This window comes from Hermetia illucens, chromosome 1 (genome assembly GCF_905115235.1).
Source record: "Hermetia illucens chromosome 1, iHerIll2.2.curated.20191125, whole genome shotgun sequence".
NCBI classification, from domain to species: Eukaryota; Metazoa; Arthropoda; class Insecta; order Diptera; family Stratiomyidae; genus Hermetia; species Hermetia illucens.
Genome location: NC_051849.1, coordinates 94,240,418 through 94,260,432, shown reverse-complemented (window position 1 = coordinate 94,260,432; position 20,015 = coordinate 94,240,418). Strand labels below are relative to the sequence as shown.

General features: G+C 37.4%; 1 protein-coding gene across 3 annotated transcripts in view; it reads left to right on the top strand.

The window, feature by feature from the left end:
- The first annotated feature begins 316 nt into the window (after nucleotides 1-316).
- The window catches only part of LOC119661675 (protein grainyhead), a 421,106-nt gene continuing 401,407 nt past the window's right edge, over nucleotides 317-20,015 (top strand). Inside the window, exon 1 of one of the 3 annotated variants that reach the window (XM_038071113.1) lies at nucleotides 317-1,530. The gene's annotated coding sequence lies outside the window, so the exon portion shown is untranslated. The remainder of the gene's footprint in view (nucleotides 1,531-20,015) is intronic. The other 2 variants (XM_038071114.1, XM_038071112.1) reach the window with 2 other exon arrangements.

Sequence of the window (20,015 nt, the reverse complement as noted above, 5' to 3'; positions counted from 1 at the left end):
GGGCCATACACCTAAGGAAACCTCAACAAAAATGTTTGCAATCCGAAAGCACTTAGGTTGTTAGAAATGTAACAAGCAATTTAATACAGTTTTAATATGTTCGACGTGTGTCTTCTGACGATGTGAAAGACTCTGTTTTAAGTCTACAACAAATTCCACTTTTTAGGAAAACCGAATTCAGAAAATTCCCTCTAATGTCCTGTTTATTGCCTGCCTTAAAGGTGATTGGCTTGAAGCATTCAGATCCTAAGAACACTGAAGCCACTCTGGGCCTCATGCACACCTTCATGACTACCTCAACACAAACACTACCCGCATACCTTCCTCGTAGTCCAGGGTACACTGCCAGCGGATCGTGCCCGCGCATACATTGATATTTTCACCTGTATATTGCAATCGATCGTTTTTCTTGTCGATTGTTACCTGCGTTTGTGAGCCAAACCAGACGATACTCAGGTGTTTGCTAGAGCGGGAAAATCACCTTCGTGCTTTGGAGTGATCTGCTCTCCGTCCAGCTCTCTCACCTTATACGTTTCATCTCGACGTATACCTTTGGGTCTTCTTCTTCTCCTGCGTCTTGGTTTTCATGTTGAGGTTTGACTTTTGTACTCGGGAAAAAGGTGATGATCTTAAAATCGGGGCTCGATCATTTTCGTAAATTTCGACAGTAAAATTTTTGATCAGCCCGTTAGGCTGCAAGTGCTCGACGTGAAAATTCAGTTGGTATCATTTGAAATCATAAAGAATCAAGAATTGTTTTAAGCTTGATAGACACAAAGATTGTTTTCATATGGCGTGAGTGCTCTTAGGATAAAGTGGTAGACACCGAATCGATTCGACTCCCTCCAAACGAACGGAGCATGGAGTTTTCGAGGTTCGCCGCTGCGCTGCCGCTCGCAATGCGCTCTTGTGTTTGTGATTAGTTCGCCTCAGTTTGAAACGGGACACCTGCCAAAAATCAATTTTCTAAATAATTTTCTAAAGAAACATATAGTTTACTCAAGCCTGGAAGTTCAAAAAAGGAAGAAGTGTAAAGTGTCCAACGAGCTGAACAAACCTAAAGTTTTTGATAACAGGTAAATCGCGGCAATTTTCGCGGCGGATCCGCGAGTGCTTGCATACGCCGCGTTTCGCAGTTTACCGTCATCATCATCGCCATCATCGGTCGTCGCTGCCGTCATCATCTTCGTCGTTTCTTGGCGCAACAACAGCATAAGAAGAAATTTTAATGTTAATGTGCTTTTTGTTTTTGTAATCAAGTTTTTTTACTCGTGGTTGGCTATGAAATGAAATGAAAAGTTAACGCAATACATATTGTCCAATGTGATTTATCCCAAAGTGTCCCAAGGCTGAAGGAAAGCATGCTTGCTTGGAAAAAGAAGAATAGTGAATGTGTCCAGTGGTGACAAAGAGCTACTAAATGCAAGGACTGATCGCAAATTCAGCGCCTAGCAGGCTTCCCAAGACACTTCCAAAGGATTACCGAAATTTACTTTACTGGAGAGAAATACAAGATTCTGCCCGAAATGAGTAAGTACTATTCTATTTTAAGTAAATCGAATTGATTATTCGACCAGAAACAATTCATTAACTCGATCATGTTAAAATTTCATGCCACCAGAAAATTCGGGTTACTGGCTTAAGTCTTTCGATTTGAACACTTCGCTATTCTAAATTGAACTTAACATTTAATCCATATTTCAATGTTTTTGTTTAGTACTGCGACCCCTAACCTCTGCTCAGATATGTCATGAACGTAAATTGTTAGCTAGATATATTTTACTGCGAAACAGACCAGTGGATATATGTTAGTAGCGAAAAAATCATATGAAAAAATGTGAGACACAACACAAACACCCTCAAATCTTGGCGGTTAAACATACTAACGTATTCACAAGAAAACGACGACGGTGTAACGTCATAAGACGTTGTTGTCGTTAAGCGTTAATGCCTCTCAACCACCGTCCGTCTTAAGGTATTACCTTGTTGTTTTTGTTATACATATCGGCGGCATTTTTAACCTACACAGTAAATACATCTCACATATGGAAAGATCGCAGCTTCATAGCCTCTTAAGTTTATATGTGTGTGTGTATATATGCGAATGATCTATAAAATGAGACTGAGTGCTGCCATCGTAGTAAGACGAGTAGAGAAAATTACCATTGGGTATGAGACTTTAAAGCTAAATTTTTGGTTTGAAGTATAAGAGAGAACATTTTCAAAAAGCTGTAGCACGGAATTCCCTAGAGTTCACCTTAATTTTATAATTAGTTTGATATAAAGTTCAAATTACTACGAGTACCCAGAATTCATTATTAATTACCTTATTTAATTTCAATAGTTAGGATTTATAGTGGGCAAAAGCATGAGGTTGAAATTTTAAAGTGTTGAAAAGTAAGTTAATACTTTCTATTCAATAAAGTGGTTCAGGTGGCTGTCAACAACAGGAAATTAGCACTTCTTGTTCACTTTCATATTCAGCAAAGTGCGCCCAAATAATCTCCTTATATATATACTAGCTGAAGCGGTTGGATGAACTCTACATTATTTTATTTGTTAATTCACCTTTTTATATTATCTTCAATTTTTACTCTATAATATCAACGATATCAAGCCGAAAATCAATCAAATTCTATTTTATTTGATTTGAAGAATTTTATTTCGTCCTATGAACAATTTACCTGATTCCATCTAATTATCATACATGCATAATATTATTGGTTTCGATCAATACCCATCGAACGTCAATCAGCTTTTAACTTTCTTAACAAACATTTCGACCATTTTTTTCCCTTTCCGACCAGATCATTCCAAAAAATTATGTCATTAGATTTCATCAAATTTGAAGGACGGAGACGATCAGAAACTATCATTTTCATGTTCAAGCCTCAAATATAACTTGTGCCACATTCTAGCTAAACTACGCGTGCTGCATAGTCCGAAGTTATCACGAAAGTAGCGATATTCACCGAAAAAGGTTTCGTACCCTTTTGCATCACTTCAAAGGAACAGAATTTCAGAAGGAAGGGAACCAGCCTTCCAGAAAACGGTAGGATCACAGTAGCACCTTAACGCCTGCGTATGTATATGAATACACAGTAGCTGCAAGGTTTAAGACGGTTAATCTTTCCCCACGAATGGAAACTGTTTGACGAACCGAGTTGTCCATATGTGAATGAATGTCGATTCTCGGAGTACGACGATTAATCTTATCATATGACAAGGAAATCCTGATATACGATGGCTAAACGATGCGCATCATCATAAACAAAGCACAAGCATTAGTCAACCTAAAAATGAGGAGTGGGTCATTCTGGCCACCGCTAGTAATAAACAATGAGCTACAACAGACTGAAGACTGAAAACCCACAGCAGCTTAAATTCGAAAATGCGAATGACTCTTGAAGGTTGTCAAGAAATATGACTAAACTCAAAAATTATAACCAGCGCAACACATGGAAAAAAACGTTGTTAAAAGAATTGAAAATGGATAGCGTTGGGCAAACGCTTCCTAATATATACCATAAGATGCAATTAGGAGCCACGCAACACATTACAGCATTTTGATGACAAGCAGTCATAATTTCGACGATTATCTCCATAATAGTAGTAGTTATTATATCTTTGGTTTATCGTTCCGCCTAGAATCTGCATGCATAACACGGGTTGAAACCAGCTATTTCTATGATCCCTGATATTTAGTTTCAGCATTCTTAGAGGTCCGCAGTGAGCCATTAGCTCTGCAAACAAGCCTTTTAATTCGCAAACGACGTAACGAAGAAATCTATGGGCGATACCTCTGGTTGTGGATAAAATCCGGCTCAATAAGTAGCGGTGAGCGGGTCACTTAATGAATGAGGAAAATCCAAAAGTCTTCAAAAGCACCATCTATGAGAGAAAAAGAAGGCATGGCGGAAACTACCTGAGATGGAGCGATGACGTAGAGCAGGGTGCCAGACAGCTTTTAGGGATATCAAGTTGGTGGACTTTGGTGCAAAACCGGGATGTAAGACAGGCCTAGGCCGGATACTGGTTGTTGCGCTGTTGATGATGATGATGAATGTTTCAGACACATTTACAGGACTGTCATTGCCTGTAGGTAGAAAATTGACGCTAAGCCATTGAAAGAAAAGAGGGGGAAACTCCACAGGACTGGATAGAAAACCTGGCAAATGAACAAGCGCAAGCGAAACTAAATCAAAATAAGCTATCTGTAGTAACTTTACTTTTATGAAACTTGCTCTTCCTGGTCCCATATTGGCTTGCCTCTTTAATAATGGGCTAGGTGATGATCTCTCAAGTTCACTATCATCAGCAAGGACCAAACTGCTACACTCCAGTCAAGAAAAACGACAAATGTTGACCATTGGGGTTCGCCCGCATCTAACTACTCTTCCACTAAAGTACAAATACGCGCTTACTATCTGTTCAGTATTCAGTTAGTAAAGAACGGTCAAGTCTTTGTCACTTCGGTACTTCAGAAATCATTATACTAAACTTCAAGGATTCCGTTACCAATGCAAGCCCTGCTAAGCTTGACTTAAATTGATAGGATCTGCAGTCGGCAAATGTAGAGTCTGTCGAAATCAATTTGCTGGAATAACGAATCAGCTTTTCTGAACCTTATTTATTGCCAGGTTATTACATTGATTCTTCTCTCTCTCGCTCTATCTGTTGCCCTGTGTGGCTTTTAAAAAAATATCACAAATATTTTTACTTAAAAGATGAACAGAATTACTTTCATCTTCCACCGCTGTTCCTCCCAGTTTTCAGCCCAGTAATCAATGTTTTGAATATTTCATTTCTCTCAATCTGCATGTAACGTTTCAAATGAAACTATCTATTTGAACTCCATTTTCAAAATCATGTTTTCTTTTTTATGCAAAAACCTTTGCTCATCTCCTGAAACCCAGGAATCACCTTTTCAAGACGGCATCAGAAAAGAAAGAGCGAGAGTTACGGTATAGGCTAGATGGGAGAAATATGTAACTTCTTAGATGGCCAATTTGGACAATAAAATTTGTATCCGAAAAGCAGAAGATTACTACTCATCTGTATAGAGGAAAAAATAATTGTAACCCAGAAGATTTAAGGTCGATAGAGTGATCGGGAAAGAAGAGCTGCTTAAAGCTTATTTTAAGTAGTTTCAAGTGCTTTCTAAAACCATAGTGAGCTAAAATGTTTGGCCTAGCCGCTTCTTGAAAATTTTCCAGATGGCAGGTAACCATAGAAAGAATAGTGAAGCCGAAAATATTGAAAGGGGATATAACAAAAATTTCCTTTAGTAAGAAAAGTAAACAAGACATCTGAGTTCAAAATTTCACTAGTAAAATTTGAGACAAAATTAATTGACTGCTCCCTGTTCAGTAAAACAATGTTATTAAAAACTAATTCTGTGAATATCATTCAATAATATTGCGGAGGTAATTTGTCTGATTTGAAGGAGAGAAATGGGAGAGAGAAGTCTTTCCCTTGGAGACTAGTCCCATATCCAGATATTTAAGTAGACGATATGCTATTTTATAACTTTTGTAAGTATAAACAGGTAGTCCACAGTTGCCTCGCGTCCATTTCTACCAAAAGTTTGAATTTTTCTTAATATCTATCCATTATAATGTCATCATTATAGCGGATTCCGCTCCTTACATGGTTCCTGTGCATCAGTTATATTCATCGATATTTCTTGAAATGGTTCCTAAACACAAATTTGGTACCCCAAGGCAGAAGTGAGGCAACCGTTATATATTTTTGTTGAAACGGTTGCTATTTATTGCTTTCTGTAAGCCATTTATTCTTAGTCGTTGAATTTTTCAATAAGGGGATTGAGTTTCCATCACTTGGATACTATAGATATCTCTAGTAGCGAGAGGCGTGGCAACGTCCACAGCAAACAGAAACAACTTTGTCAAAAGGGCAATTTTAAAGCTTAACATATTTCGAAGTTCTCTCTCGGTGTAACACTTTAACACAATGGAACTGGTCCTGGCACAGTCAAACGCGAATGTTGTTATTCTCTTTTGCTAATCAAGTGGTGTTCCACTTTTTTAAAAAAGCAGTTGAAGTATTCAATAAGCCAACCTTCCAGCCTTTCACTTTTTGAGCTCAGCAATAATTTGACAAGCTCCTGTTACTTCGTTCATTTCAGCAGCTTCACTGGAACTGATGCGTGGGTTTCTCCCCACGTTCACACTCTTTGCGAATTTACCAAGTGAAAAAATCTTAGATTCTTATCCGCTGGAAGTATTCTCTCGTTTATTGTCGAGGTTTGCCTGCCACACAAGTCATCCGGCGCCCTATACACTGCTCAATGTGAATGTTTTCCCTACATTTTGTAACAAAGATGACTTCGAGGAACTCGTCAGAAAGTATGCTGATCATCGCAGGCAGCATAGCTTGCTTTTGGATCTGACTAAACCAGAATTTTTTAATGAACGGTAACAATGAAGCCGGCACTATCATCTGTGACAACAATCTACCGGGAATTGAGCAATCTAAGTATCTCAAATTGGTACCCTTAGTCAACAGTAAAAGACGCTATAAAATTTTTTCATGCACCAGTCTCACATGGTTATAGTCTTCCAAGAGAGACCTTTTCGATAGCATGTTATTGTAGTCTGTCCTGACGGGAATTCATTAGCTAAGATTGCTCTGCATATTGAAGTCAATGGGGAAACTCCAACGACCGACCCAAATGGCGTTATTTTAATACACTCAATTAGCATTTAAAAACCTCTCATTTCCACCTGAGCCAACCCTACCACCAAGAAAAATTTCGAATCCGATCTAGACATACGCCTTTACATAACATTTTTATAGATTCATGGATTCGCTTTTCTTGTCGGGCGGCTTATAACAAATGCCCTTTCTCGCGGACTATAACTTACCTATCTTACCAAAGACAAGTGATTCAGTTCCGTTGCAGCAAGAGTTGCGTAAGTTGCATTAAAGATTGTTTTCCTAACTTGATTTCGAGTTCCTTTTATCTGGCAAACCAGTGTAACATGGGTTAAAAGATGCTTAATGAACTACTTAACTAAGAGGGACCTTAGCAACTACCTTAACAGAACTATTTTATGGAAGTTGGCAAAACACTTTAATCCTTATTTTTGATATATTCTAAAGTAAGAATGGGAGGAGGTACGATAAGGATAAAGCTTTGAGAGAAATGGCGTGAATTATTTTACTTGGATGAAGGAATGTCTGGGCATGAGATTCTACCTTCTATGCCTAAAAGAGTGCTAACACTTTTATAAGAAAAAACAAGTCGGAATACCGGAAGCTGGCGCTTCGGGTATAAAGGTTTTGTGTGTTCATCTTATCTAAGAAATTTCAACTGACATTCTTCTATCCGTATACAGCTACAAATCTATGAGACATACGTACATATTACAGCCGTAGATGTTATGTTCACCCTAAACAAACAAACTGCCTATTTTCGAATACTGTACACATATAGGCACGTACATATATAAATTGATCGTACCCATATTTCCGATTTACATCTTATATCTATCTGAATTTGGCACTACCCGCAAAGTCCATTAGCACGCATATACTATATACCTACATACACACGTGTCCCGTTGGAATAATTGATATTCATATACAAATGATTAAAAAACTAACACAAAATAATTCTTTTCCACCCAATTCATATGAACTTACTTCGTTATGGTACTGACGAATTGATATATGATGATGACGTCATGCAGGTTGTAGAGTGCACGAAATTCACAGAAAATTGTAAAGTTTTACCCCCTATATCTTTGTTAATAATAGTTTGATTTTCTTCAAACTTCACCAAAATGTGCATTATGTTCTTCATTATATGCGTGCCAAATTTTGTACTTCTGAGATGAACATAAGGGGGGTGCCGGGTAAATTTCTAAAATGTGGAAATATACTATTATTAACTTTATTTGTGCAGATATCGGAACCGGATATATTTTGAGGCCTAGATTTCGTAGAGATGCACTACTGCGATTTTTTTCAGATTTTTCGGTTGGATAGGTTCTGAGAACGAGACCTGTTACACTTTTTGGGGGTCATATTTTGAGCCCTCACTCCTCTATGTTTCACTCAACATCGAATATTGAACCAGTTTCGAAAAGTACTAATTGAGACCTTTCATTTGATACCCCACATGGCTACATTCTGTGAAAAAAAATGTTGCACCCTCCTTTCACATGTATGGGGAGCCCCCCCTTAAACTTAACACAAAATGGCGTCAGTTGCTGCATGTAAAGGGAACAGCAGATTACATATTCCTACCAATTTTTGTGACGATCGGTCCAGCCGTTTCCGAATAAATCGGCTGTGACAGACAGACAGACAGACAGAGAGACGGACAGACAGACAGACAGACAGACAGACAGACGGACAGACATACATCGAATCGATTCTAATAAGGTTTTGTTTCACACAAAACCTTAAAAAGAATTGTGGAAGCTGGTTCAGGCGGTCGAAATTTTTCTCACAGATCTTAGAACTTTACTGCGTATCTAGCCCGGCCAGCATTGATACTTGGTATTTCGAAGGTTTCGTAGAGGATCTGGTTGGATGTATACTTCGAGCGCGGCCTCTCGAGGACAGGTGACGGTCCAAAAGATGAAACCGAAAGCGACTAGAGGTTGGCTAACTACTTATTAAAGAAAACTGACTCACTTTTGGTGGAGTGGGCTTAGTAAAGCAGGGTTTGAGGTACTGTGGTCTAAAGACGTCATTTTTATGGTCTTATTAATGTAAAGGATGCTGACTAAGATTGAGTTCATAGTAATGCAAAAGTGAATAACTTGATTCAAAATGCGATAGCAGAGCCAAAAAACATTTTTCTCTTAAGGACGATTTTGCGTTGGTACTGGCATTTTTGTCGTTTAAGGGTCAGTTTCCAAAGTATTGGTAGAATCTAAATATGAAGTCAGATGAACCCCACCACGTGCTATGTCCCTTGTGGAGGTGTAACGATCTTAATGGGGTTAGTTGTGGGAATCGGAATCGGGATAAGAACTGATGATGATCGACTTCAGCTTCAAAGCTTTGGTTAATCATATGGAAAGCGGAATTATGGCTTCAGTGAAATGATTAACAATGGTTTTTTTCTATGCCAGGTTTGATCAATGCATGTACGCGGTATTTCTAGCAAAAAGTTTTTAGGAATTAAAATTCAACACCGTCTTCCTCCCTAGTAGTGTATACACCAAGCACTAAAGAAGGAAACAAGTTGTTCCGAAATATCGATATTTACCGATTAAAAAAAAATTCTACAAGCAACGGAGACGGTGTTGAATTTTAATTCCCATTCCAGGAGGTAATATGGTTTGTGGAAGGATATTATTGAAGCTGGCAATTTTGCCATTTTGCAGAAAATTTGTAACTAGTGTCTGCCCTAAAATTTTCTTGTAGATATCTTGAAGAATATCGAGACAGTATATTGGCACAAATTCGTATATTGAAGAGACGTGCGGTCAACTGTATAGTTAGAAACTATCCAGTACCGTGGGAATTGTGGTTGGGAGTCTCCTTTTGGGCGATTATTAATCAAGACGAAATTAGACGACGAGATTAGATGACTGAAAAAAATTAGTTGGATTTTGTTTTTATTTATCTTTATCAAATTTTTCCAATTTAACATATTGGAATACATTCAAAAATTGTAAATGAAATGAATAAATAAAATTGCAACTAAATTTCAGCGGATTAATTACCCCGCGCAGAATGAACCCAAAGTATATCAGATTGTTTGCAAGAACGAAATCATCTGCATATTAATAAACACAACCTTTTCAACCTTTTCTAATCCAAAATTAAAATCTTTCGATTCACATTGCTAACAAGGGAAATACCAATAATTACTCATCTGGTATTTATTCTTATGTCATTTTCCATCTAGGGAAAGATGGACTTTCAATGCCACAAAATAGACACTTCCCAAATCAACCTAGACGTCAAAGCCGGAAATTCTGAATTCTCTGTTTTTCCCAAAATTGGTAACTCTTCACATACATATATACGGCGACAAACTGTTGCCAGTGATCACGATCGAGCCTGAAACCATGGGAGTGTTAAAGTGGGAAATGCAAGAGCCGCAACAGCGACCACGCTAAGTTTTGTACCTGGAACGTGACTCAGGTATCTCGTGTAGGTGTTGTATAAAATGCACATTTGCTTGTATCGTGGTACGTGTGTATGTTTGTAAGGCAGCAATATGTATTCTCCTCTGCCCATTTATATTGTGTAGCTCTAGAAATGTTATTTCATTTGGATGTTGTTTCATTTCTGTTGATCTCTTTTTCATTTTCTACCTTTCCTTCGTTTCTCATTTTTACCCCGGATTACTTGGAATACTTATAACGAAAAATCTTATTCCGGAGACAAGGCACACAGCAGCCGAGTTCGAACCAATTTTCTCGATGTTGTTGCTTTTTCTTAATGGTCAGCGCACGGTGGATTATACTTATATGTCTGTCCATAAGCATTAATTTGAAAAAAAACTCACTATATGTGTGGATGTGTACGTTAATTTTTTAATAAAATTTATAGTTGATGTAAGCATTCCTGAACGATCTAAAAACTGACCAGAAGACATATATTTGAGAGTCTTTTTCAACCAAACTGCTCTCTCTCCTCGAGTCTCGCTTTTTTCAAATTTTGTTGTTATTTTAGTTTGATTCCATTTCATTTGCTTCGGGTTGTTTTGAAATATTTTCGTGGCCAGAGCATGGGGTTTTTTACTTAGTGTTTGTTTTATCACTAATTTATAGAATTATTTCACCATTTTTTATCAGTATGTTGATTCGATGTTAAACCAATAAAAAAGTGTTTATGGATTCGCTTCAACTATCAAGCAAACATGAGAATGAAAAAGCCTTTTCTTTTGGCTATTTGTTGGTCATAACAATTGAAGTTAAAATATTTATTTACAAATATCTTCAAATGGCTGAAACGCTATTTGTAAAGTCCAGATTAAACACGGATCAGGTATTTGTGCTAAACAAATTAATTTCCTGGGAATCTTCCGTCCAATGGAGTAAATTTTAATAATTTCATTGGATATTTCTAGGTTGTAAATGCCAATAGAAAGCAATTTTTAATTTAAAGTGCAACTTATTCCAGCGAATTATTTCTCAGTATTTGGGAATAAGAATGGCCATTTGTACACCTACGTTCAAAGCTTATCCTACCAGGAGTCCCTTCATTTTAGCAAAATATGCCATCAACCATAAGATGCATCGTCTCATGCTCTTGGCAGAACCAATTATAATTTTTAATGATATAATAAAAACGTAATGAAAATATCTTGCTCTCTAGCTTTGGAAGCTTACCCGAATTTTCCAAATGGGTTTCTCAAATTTAATTGATATATAGACTCTAGGTTAAGGTTCTGCGTTTTATTTTACTTGGGTTTTTCCTTGCTAAATGTGAAAAATTTGACGCCATACTTATTAACTCAGGCTTAACTACTGTTAAAATATGAAAACATCAGCGCCTATGTAAGACTCAGTAAGATATCGGTCATGGATTTTTTTCGAAATAAGTCAGAACCTGGAAACTGGGGGAGGTATGAAAGTTTTTTACCTTTATCCAATTTTCAGCTGGCCTACCTCTTCAGGAGGTAATTAGCACGAATGAGTGGACATTATATAACAAGCAATACATCATATTCGCCTTTTAAACTAATGACATTTAACACCCTCTACCTGGCCCTACAGGGTTAAAGAGGTACCTTACGTAATAATTACTATTTATTGCAAGGCAAAGGTCCCTTGGGATGGCCCCATCTGTCTAGTTCTTTGGTTACCAATCATGAATGAAATTCTAAGGAAACTGGATATGAACAGAATCAAGCTGGTGTAATAGACCGACAATCATATCACGATTACTGTTGAGATTTTGGAAAATGAGCTGGAAAAAACGAGCCTTTGAATCACAGGATGTGCACTAGATCCAAACAAAATTGGCTGAATATTATTTCATACATATATATAAATTTATACGAGTTTCGCCTTTTTTTACAATCCTTTATGTAGAAACTGGGATATACTCCTCAAATGTTCAACGTATTCGTCAAATTCAATGTACCATACATTACTGTCAGACCCAGCAAATGAGTTTGCGAGACAGCTAAAGCGGTACAAGATAATGACAATCTGCCAAGGATCATGCCAGCTGAATCAATAAACCTTGCAAAAAAGAAAACAAGACCCTCGTGTATTTTCTTTGCGATTATCTAGTTCTAACTGAAGCCATGCATGGCAACCTTACAAAAATCTTCAACAGTAGGGCGAGGAATTGACATCCACAGCTGGCTCATATACGTATGACTATAAGTAGTAATTATGAAGAAACTGCAGGGACTGCATAGAAAGGTTTCGAAGTTAAACTGCCACGACTGGCAACTTTATTCCGTTTGCAACCTCCTTTCGGGACAATTTGATGATAACCCAGTGCACATCCATTTTCTCAGACCATTTGCTCATGTTTTTTGCCTTTTGTGTGGCAGGAAAGTTTTTCCACTGCCACACGGCAGTCATATTGAAAGAAAAGCCCACACTGAAATCTAGGATCTGGAAGCGCAAGCGGCAGTAAACGTCCATCAGATAATTGTACCTTTCGAAGCCAGTGTCGTCACCTCTTTTGTTAAGTAGTAAATCTACTGTTGATTTCAATAATATTAGTTTGATTTGATGTTCCTTACTGGTAAATAGAAATCCGCTGGCGCTATGGTAGATCCTATGCTCGCTCAATATGCTACCAATAACAAGGTTTTGAAATTTGCAGAAGCCTAGAAACCATTCACCATATTCGAGGAGGGTCTTTTCTGTGCCCATCTTAACATTCGGATCACCCATCATGGCTATAACGTCACCTTAACGAAGCCTCCTCTGCACAGCATAGTTATTAATAGAAAGAACGAAAATGAGCAGCTTGGATCATAGCCAAATTTCGGATACCAATAGGGAGAATATAATGACAAGGTTTTGGAATGTGAAAGATCTCTCACTAGTTATTTTCTTCATCAGTTTCGCGTTATTAACTCTAAACACAACTAAAGCCCTCCGAATACGTCGAAAAATGCATATTGCCAAAAACAAGAAACTTTCCGAACGAGTGATTTTTCTTATGACAATCCGAGTCCTTTGACTTCGTGAACTTGAAAATTATTTTTTTAATTAATTATCGCTTGTTTCGACCACTTAAAAAGGAGCATGCAATTAATTCAGAAATCATTGCACTCATTGCCACAAAATTTAGCGAGAATATTTGAATTATAAATGTGTGAAGGAAATAGTACTATTTTATGTTATGCTTTGACGCGAAAGGGACAATTCGAACGTACTATAACTGCATTAATAATAGTAGAATTTCAACCAAAATTTCTAGTATGATGCTTCATACTAAAATCTATATTATGAACATACGACGAGCTCAAGAGGATTCGCAGTAAATGTTCAAAATATACTATATATATTGGTATATGCTAGAACTTTGATGCAAACTAAGTTTTGCGATCATGTTGGCAGTAAATCCTACTATTATTAACAAATTTGTGATAGATCAGCTACCGTGTATCATATTAGTTTACTGCTCTCTAGATTTTTACTATCACAACAAACTCAATTGTCAATGTGACGGCATTCTTGCTAGCTCTAAACCTGCATCCGCCAAAGTTGCTTACATAAAAAATCACAAAATCTTCCAAACCTGGAGCACCAAACTTCCAGTTTCTGACCGGTTTGCACACCGTGCATTGTAAACCCTCTATTTATGAGTGAATGACCACCTCTCCCACTCATTATAAAACGAACATTTATTTTCAACTGTCGTAATATTTTCAGCATAGCTAGCGGGTTTAGCTAAAAGCCAGAAATTGTCAATTATCACACAGTAATGCATAACCTGAAAAACTGCCTTCTAAGTCCCATGAACAGACCAAAACAACAATTGGTGTCAACTAAGTCTATCTACTTTTAGGCAATAATTTCATTCTAAGATACCTTGTGATTGCCCAAAGTGGAGTTTCGCTTCCTGGGTTTTACTAATTATCATCCAGACTGAAGACTTCGTGAAATTTAAATCCATGCTCGTAAGTTCCTTCAAACTTAACCCTGACTTTGTCATATACTGAGTTTGCTAAACATCACCTGACTACATTCACATACTATTAATACTAATGCTCTTATTTGTGATGGCGACCAAATTATTACCGAAAAGATGATCATGTATGACATTTATACTGTTTGGTTGGTAGATCCTAGTGAGGATGAACAAGGTTATACTATCGATAAATTACCACCCCTGGAATATTTTGATTTTTCCAAGGTTATATTCGCCTTGCCTACAGCCTTCATTTTGAATTTGTAATCTCTTCAAAACTACATATTTACTACCGTTGTTATTCATATTCGGAAGACTCATAACCGTTTTAACCCTTTATTTTCCTAATATTTTGGCGATTGTATTCCTTGATTTTTGGAGTACCCTATTGTTTTATCACATCTTGCTGGAATATATGGTAGTACTTTGAGCTTTACTGTCTTTTTCTCACTTTTTCTGCTGGAAATATTCGAATTCTATTCTTACCCGCTTTATGACCGCTGTATGTCACCAAAGTTCATTCATTTTGACTGAATATTTATCATAATATTGTATTAGAATTCATCCCAGCAGTCTTACACACAATAAATCTGGTACATTGCAGATGTTGAGGGTTTTTTTTAAAATGTAACAACTTTTGATATGGTTTCAAAAAAGATAGATTGAAATAGAAGAGTTCTTCTAAAAATTAACGGAGCGTCCTCATTTAATTCCACCCTTTAGTATCAACTGTGCAATATATCTCTCAGGAGCAGAACTTTACTTACCAATAGACTGCTCGGAATGAACAGATAGTGGTAACATCTCCAACAGATTTCAACGAAGGCATTTGCTTATTCCTAACTCCCGCAAACACTGCCGACATTTGAAGCAATTCCATCTGTCACTGAAGCCGGGGAAGCAATCAAACAAATTAAATCGAGGAAATCAACAAGACCTGATAGCATCGCAGCTGAGCTCTAGAAAGAAGAGCTGGGACCCAAGATGGTGGCTCAGTAAGTTCTTCAATCGAGTTATTAACGGCGGTGGGACGCCGCCTGACATGCAACCCACCAGGATGCTGAAATCACCATCCAATTTGATCCACATTCGTGACAACCGTATTCGGAACATCGTTAAAATAACAGTGTATCAAGCCAGGTCCACTTGGAGAAACACCGCGATAATTTGAAATAATAACAAACATGTTTTTTCCTTTCGCTAGTGTTGATATTTTTATTTTTGCAAATACCGGTGTTTCGGGAACCACTTGTTCCCTTCAGTGCTAACAAGTCTGCTGAGCAGACTAATCTCACTAATATGCTCCCCACACATCAGATACAACGATCCTCTTATTCTTCAGCCGTCGTCCCGTTTGGAAGGGGAGTCGGCCCCTATTGACCACTCTATTTTAATCGATCATAAGCATAACCTGGATGATGTCGAGAAGCTCTCAAATTTCTATCTAGCGTATAAAGCCAACGTGGTGTTAGTTAGCCTTTTGACTATTCACCAACGACTTTGAAGTACCAATATTGGTAAATGCGTTTTCACCATAAATTCCCCTCGATTTAATTTAATTACTAGCAATTTAATTTCACCACTGATCTTCGCTGTGATCTTTTACAAAATAGAACAACATTTAAAAGGTTACCTATACGAATAATAGACTGTTTTCAGTTTGGAGAAGGAATGCGTTTGATATCTTAAATACCCTTCTATTAAGCAAAGAGCAACATTACATTTTACATTCGTGGACTTCGCGCAACCATGAACAACATGGAAGACGCCTAACTCAAGGTCTGCAGAAGGAGGTTAAAAGTACATAAAAGTCAATAGTAAAAGGTGACATGAGAAAACACATTAACACTTGGTTAGCACTATTACTTTATTAAAGGAACTGTTGACGACATGCGCAGCTAATTCAGACTAAGACGGCATTTGGCAGATTCATGAGGCTTTAATGTTAAGAGTTACTAGTTACTTTGTACACAGTAAATCCCGGGGAACATTTCTGATAATTTTTAAAAAATAAGAGACGTACCATCCTCTTTAAGTCCATCCAATTACTAGCCTATGCTAACGATATTAACTTTATGGAAAAAAGAATCCGCGATGTACAATCTACCTTCATCCAGATTTCGAACAGCACATTTCTAAGACATGACCATCAACATCAGCACCAAAAACCAAAGAATCAACAATGTCAAATCGCCCTGGTCAAATAAGTACAATAAAGATAGTAGACCACAACTTTGAGACCGTTGATAATTTAACTTATGTGAAGTCACAACCAATGCTAGCCACGACGACAAAATCCACCCACAGTTGTTTGCAGCCAACTGAGTCTATTTTCGCTTACAAAAACTATTGCCCTCGAAGCTTTCAATATACTGTACAAGACAATGATCTTGCAAGTCCTCATGTATTACTTAGAGACTTGGATTCTTGGCAAGAGAAGCTGTCAATCTTTGGGAGAATTTTTGGCCTCCATATGAGGATGGTCGATTCGATAACCTGTATAACGTCGAAATTTATGAGGGACACCACAGCCGTCTGGATATGGACAAAATTCAATACAATAGGTTGCACTTCATCCGTACGGACGTGGGAGACCCTGATTTTCTGAGGTTTTATGATTATACTTGCTCTTCATACTTTATGCTTACCCTTTTATTAAGAAATGAATTTTTAATAATAGCAATGAAATTCTTTAAATACACGAATACACAGGAACCTGAGGGTTACGAAAAATAAAGCGGTTTGACAATAATCTATTTAGTTTCCTAAAAGTGGGTTGGAAAAAATATGAATTTATTTGGAGAAAATACAAATTTGCTCGGAAAAATTGCGAATTCGTTTGAGAAAAATACGAATTTATCTGAAAAAATTACGATTTTAGCTGGAATAATATAAATATAAAATCGTTGGTCTGTTCACATGAAATATTTAATATATTTTAGAACTTAGACGATAACTAATTCAATATATAATACTTAGTCTTCTAGTAAATATTTCATGATATAGCTATAGCTTCCTAACTTTCGAACAATGTCCTATACTCACCCAAACAAAAATAAGTGAAGACTACATGGTAAGGTTCCATAATTTTGAATTCAGCAATATGGAATAAATACTAACAGTCTAAAGGCTGAACATGAGTCGGTCACATCGTACCTGAGTCAACTTTCTCCGATCGCTCTCTTGACTTTTGACCTTTAATCTGTTCATCCATTGATGGTTAATTTTAGCTCCATATTACATATCAGCGTATTAGCTTGAACTCAACATTTCAGGTAGACCCTCAAAAAAATGACACGCGCAAAGGTGAATAAACCCAGGGAAAGCCTACGATCAGTTTCGTGGCTTTATATATAATATATGAAACGAACCTACATTTCATAAAATTTTACACTTTCGTGATGACAAAAATTGGAAAGCCGTTGTGTTTTGTTAAATAAAAGACAACTCAAAGTATATTTCAGAGAATGATCCGTTTATCACTTAGGCCTGTTCGCAATATAATTGAAGTGTTCATATAAAGTAAGGATATGTTGTCCCTAACAGTGAGCTACGGGAATTCAACGCCCATTGGCATTAAATAGGAAGGATCGCGAAATTTAATCTCATCATTTCATTTCATTAAATGGACAAAAGATTTCTATACATTCACTGTTTTATTATATCTGCCATAAAGTCTGTAAAAAACTAATGGAAAATATTTTCTCCCCTACAAATTACCATATCAATTTTTCATTAATTTTCCTCGACCCGTGCATAACTAAACTCAGTTCCATTAATGCCGATTTGCATGCTTCCACAAAGAAGCTTACATCGTATTTAAAGTGGATTAGATTTTCTACAGCCCGGAAATGTTTAAAATAAAATCCATTTTTTGTCAATTTATTAGCCTATTAGAAAAAACTATAATCTCAGCAAATAACGAGCTGTATAAAAGTCGCTTATAATACAATAGGCTTGTTAGTAAATTTCAAATCGGATTGATGAGCACTGTTGGCCGTGGAGCTTTGAAATATACAAAAACACATATATTTGTTTAATAGATTCTACTTTGAAAAAATACCCAACCGTAAAGTATCAAATATCTGAATGAAATTATAATAGCTTCGTGTGGTAATGAAAATATTTACAGAAAATGAAAAAGATAAACCGAATAGATCGCTTGTAAACTGCTTGTAATGGATGGGGAACAAATTTAACCATTATTTGCATATAAAATTTAATATATGAACCACGCAATTTTTACCGGAAAATACATCATAATTTAGCCGAAGTTAAATTTTGTATTAAGCTAGTCGTCAAAAAAAAGGACCGCTGTTGTTCTTTTTAAACATACATACATACATGAGGTGCTGACGTCATAATTGACAAGAATAATTGAAATATTGAAGTCCCATATATGAAGAAGCTACTTTTCTCCAGCCGTTTTGCTCTTTGCCGCTATTAAGTGAGCCTTTTTTCAAGGTTTTGTGATAAACAGAACCTTTTTAAAATCGATTCAATGTCGATCTGCTCGTCTGTCCGCCAAGCTTTCATGAAATTTGGTGTGAACATCTGATCATTATTTTGCGTTCGTATTAAGGAGGGGCTCCCCATATATGTAAAAGGGGGGTGTACATTTTTTTCACCAAATATAGTCATGTGGGCTATCAAATGAAAGGACTCGATTAGTACTACTGATATTGACATTGATGTTGGATGAAAAACAGGCAAGTGAAGACTCAAAATGTGAGCATCAACAAGTGAAATAGGCGCGGTGTTAATTGCATTAGCTTCGCATCTATACCACCTTTCAGTGTCTGCTTCTTTTAGCCATTGTTGCATCCGTTTCAGCGCTGCAACTACTGCACTCCACGCGGTATCTGATGTTATTATACCGCTAATCAGATTTTCCACCGCCTTGGGCTTTTGAATCTTGGGCCTGGGAAGGCAACGTGTTCTGGGTCATTGGGTGCACCTTCACATGTTGGACAATCTGGCGATTCATCCAAGCAAAACGTATACAGATACTTTCTGAAGAATTTTTCCATGTTCGGTGCAACCCCATATCGACCGCGGATATCCTCATTTCGGATGTAATCAAAACGTGTCACGCTACCAGTCCAACGCAACATTTTCATTCATTGTCTTTTATAGTCGGCCAACACTCAGAACCACAGGATGGATGATATTGCTGTTGCAACCTTAACGCGTAAAGCACTTCTCCATTGGCTGATAGTGTTGAGCAGATCAGGGCGCTGACAGTGATTGTGCCTGTTTTATAGGGATCGGTCGTCAAAAATTCAGTTTTGGTTGGATTCAATCTGAAAGCATGTTGTATGAGGCGATCATTCCATGTTTGGACAAATTGTCCGAGACCATTTTGCTATTAGATGCTAGGAAAACATGATCTGCATAAAGCAGTATCTAGGGCGCTGAACGTTGAATGCCCCGTGTGACGGTGTCCATAACAAGAACAAAAAGGAGTGGTGAGAGGGCGCACCTTTCATGAATACCAACAGAGACACGAAGCGGTTTTGATACACCCGCTACACTTCAAACTTCACTGTTCGGGTTGTGCTAGAGCAATTGAATCCAGCGCACGAGTTCTTCTGGCACTAAGTGTTGTCGTGGAGCATACCAGATGAGGTTATGTGGCACATGGTCAAACGCTTTGTCTAGATCCAGAAATACAATGTAAAGAGAGCGATGGTTCTCCCGGTGTTTCTCCATGAGTGTAGGCCTGCCTTAATAAGGAACTGCAGACATCCCGGTTTTGCGCCGACATCCACCAATTCGATATCCCTAAAAGCTATCTGGCGTCCTGACCTACACCATCACTCCATCTCAGGCAGGGTCTGCCTCCTCTTCTTTGCCTACCATAGATATTGCCCTTATAAACTTTCTGGGTTGGATCAACCTCATCCATACGGATTAAG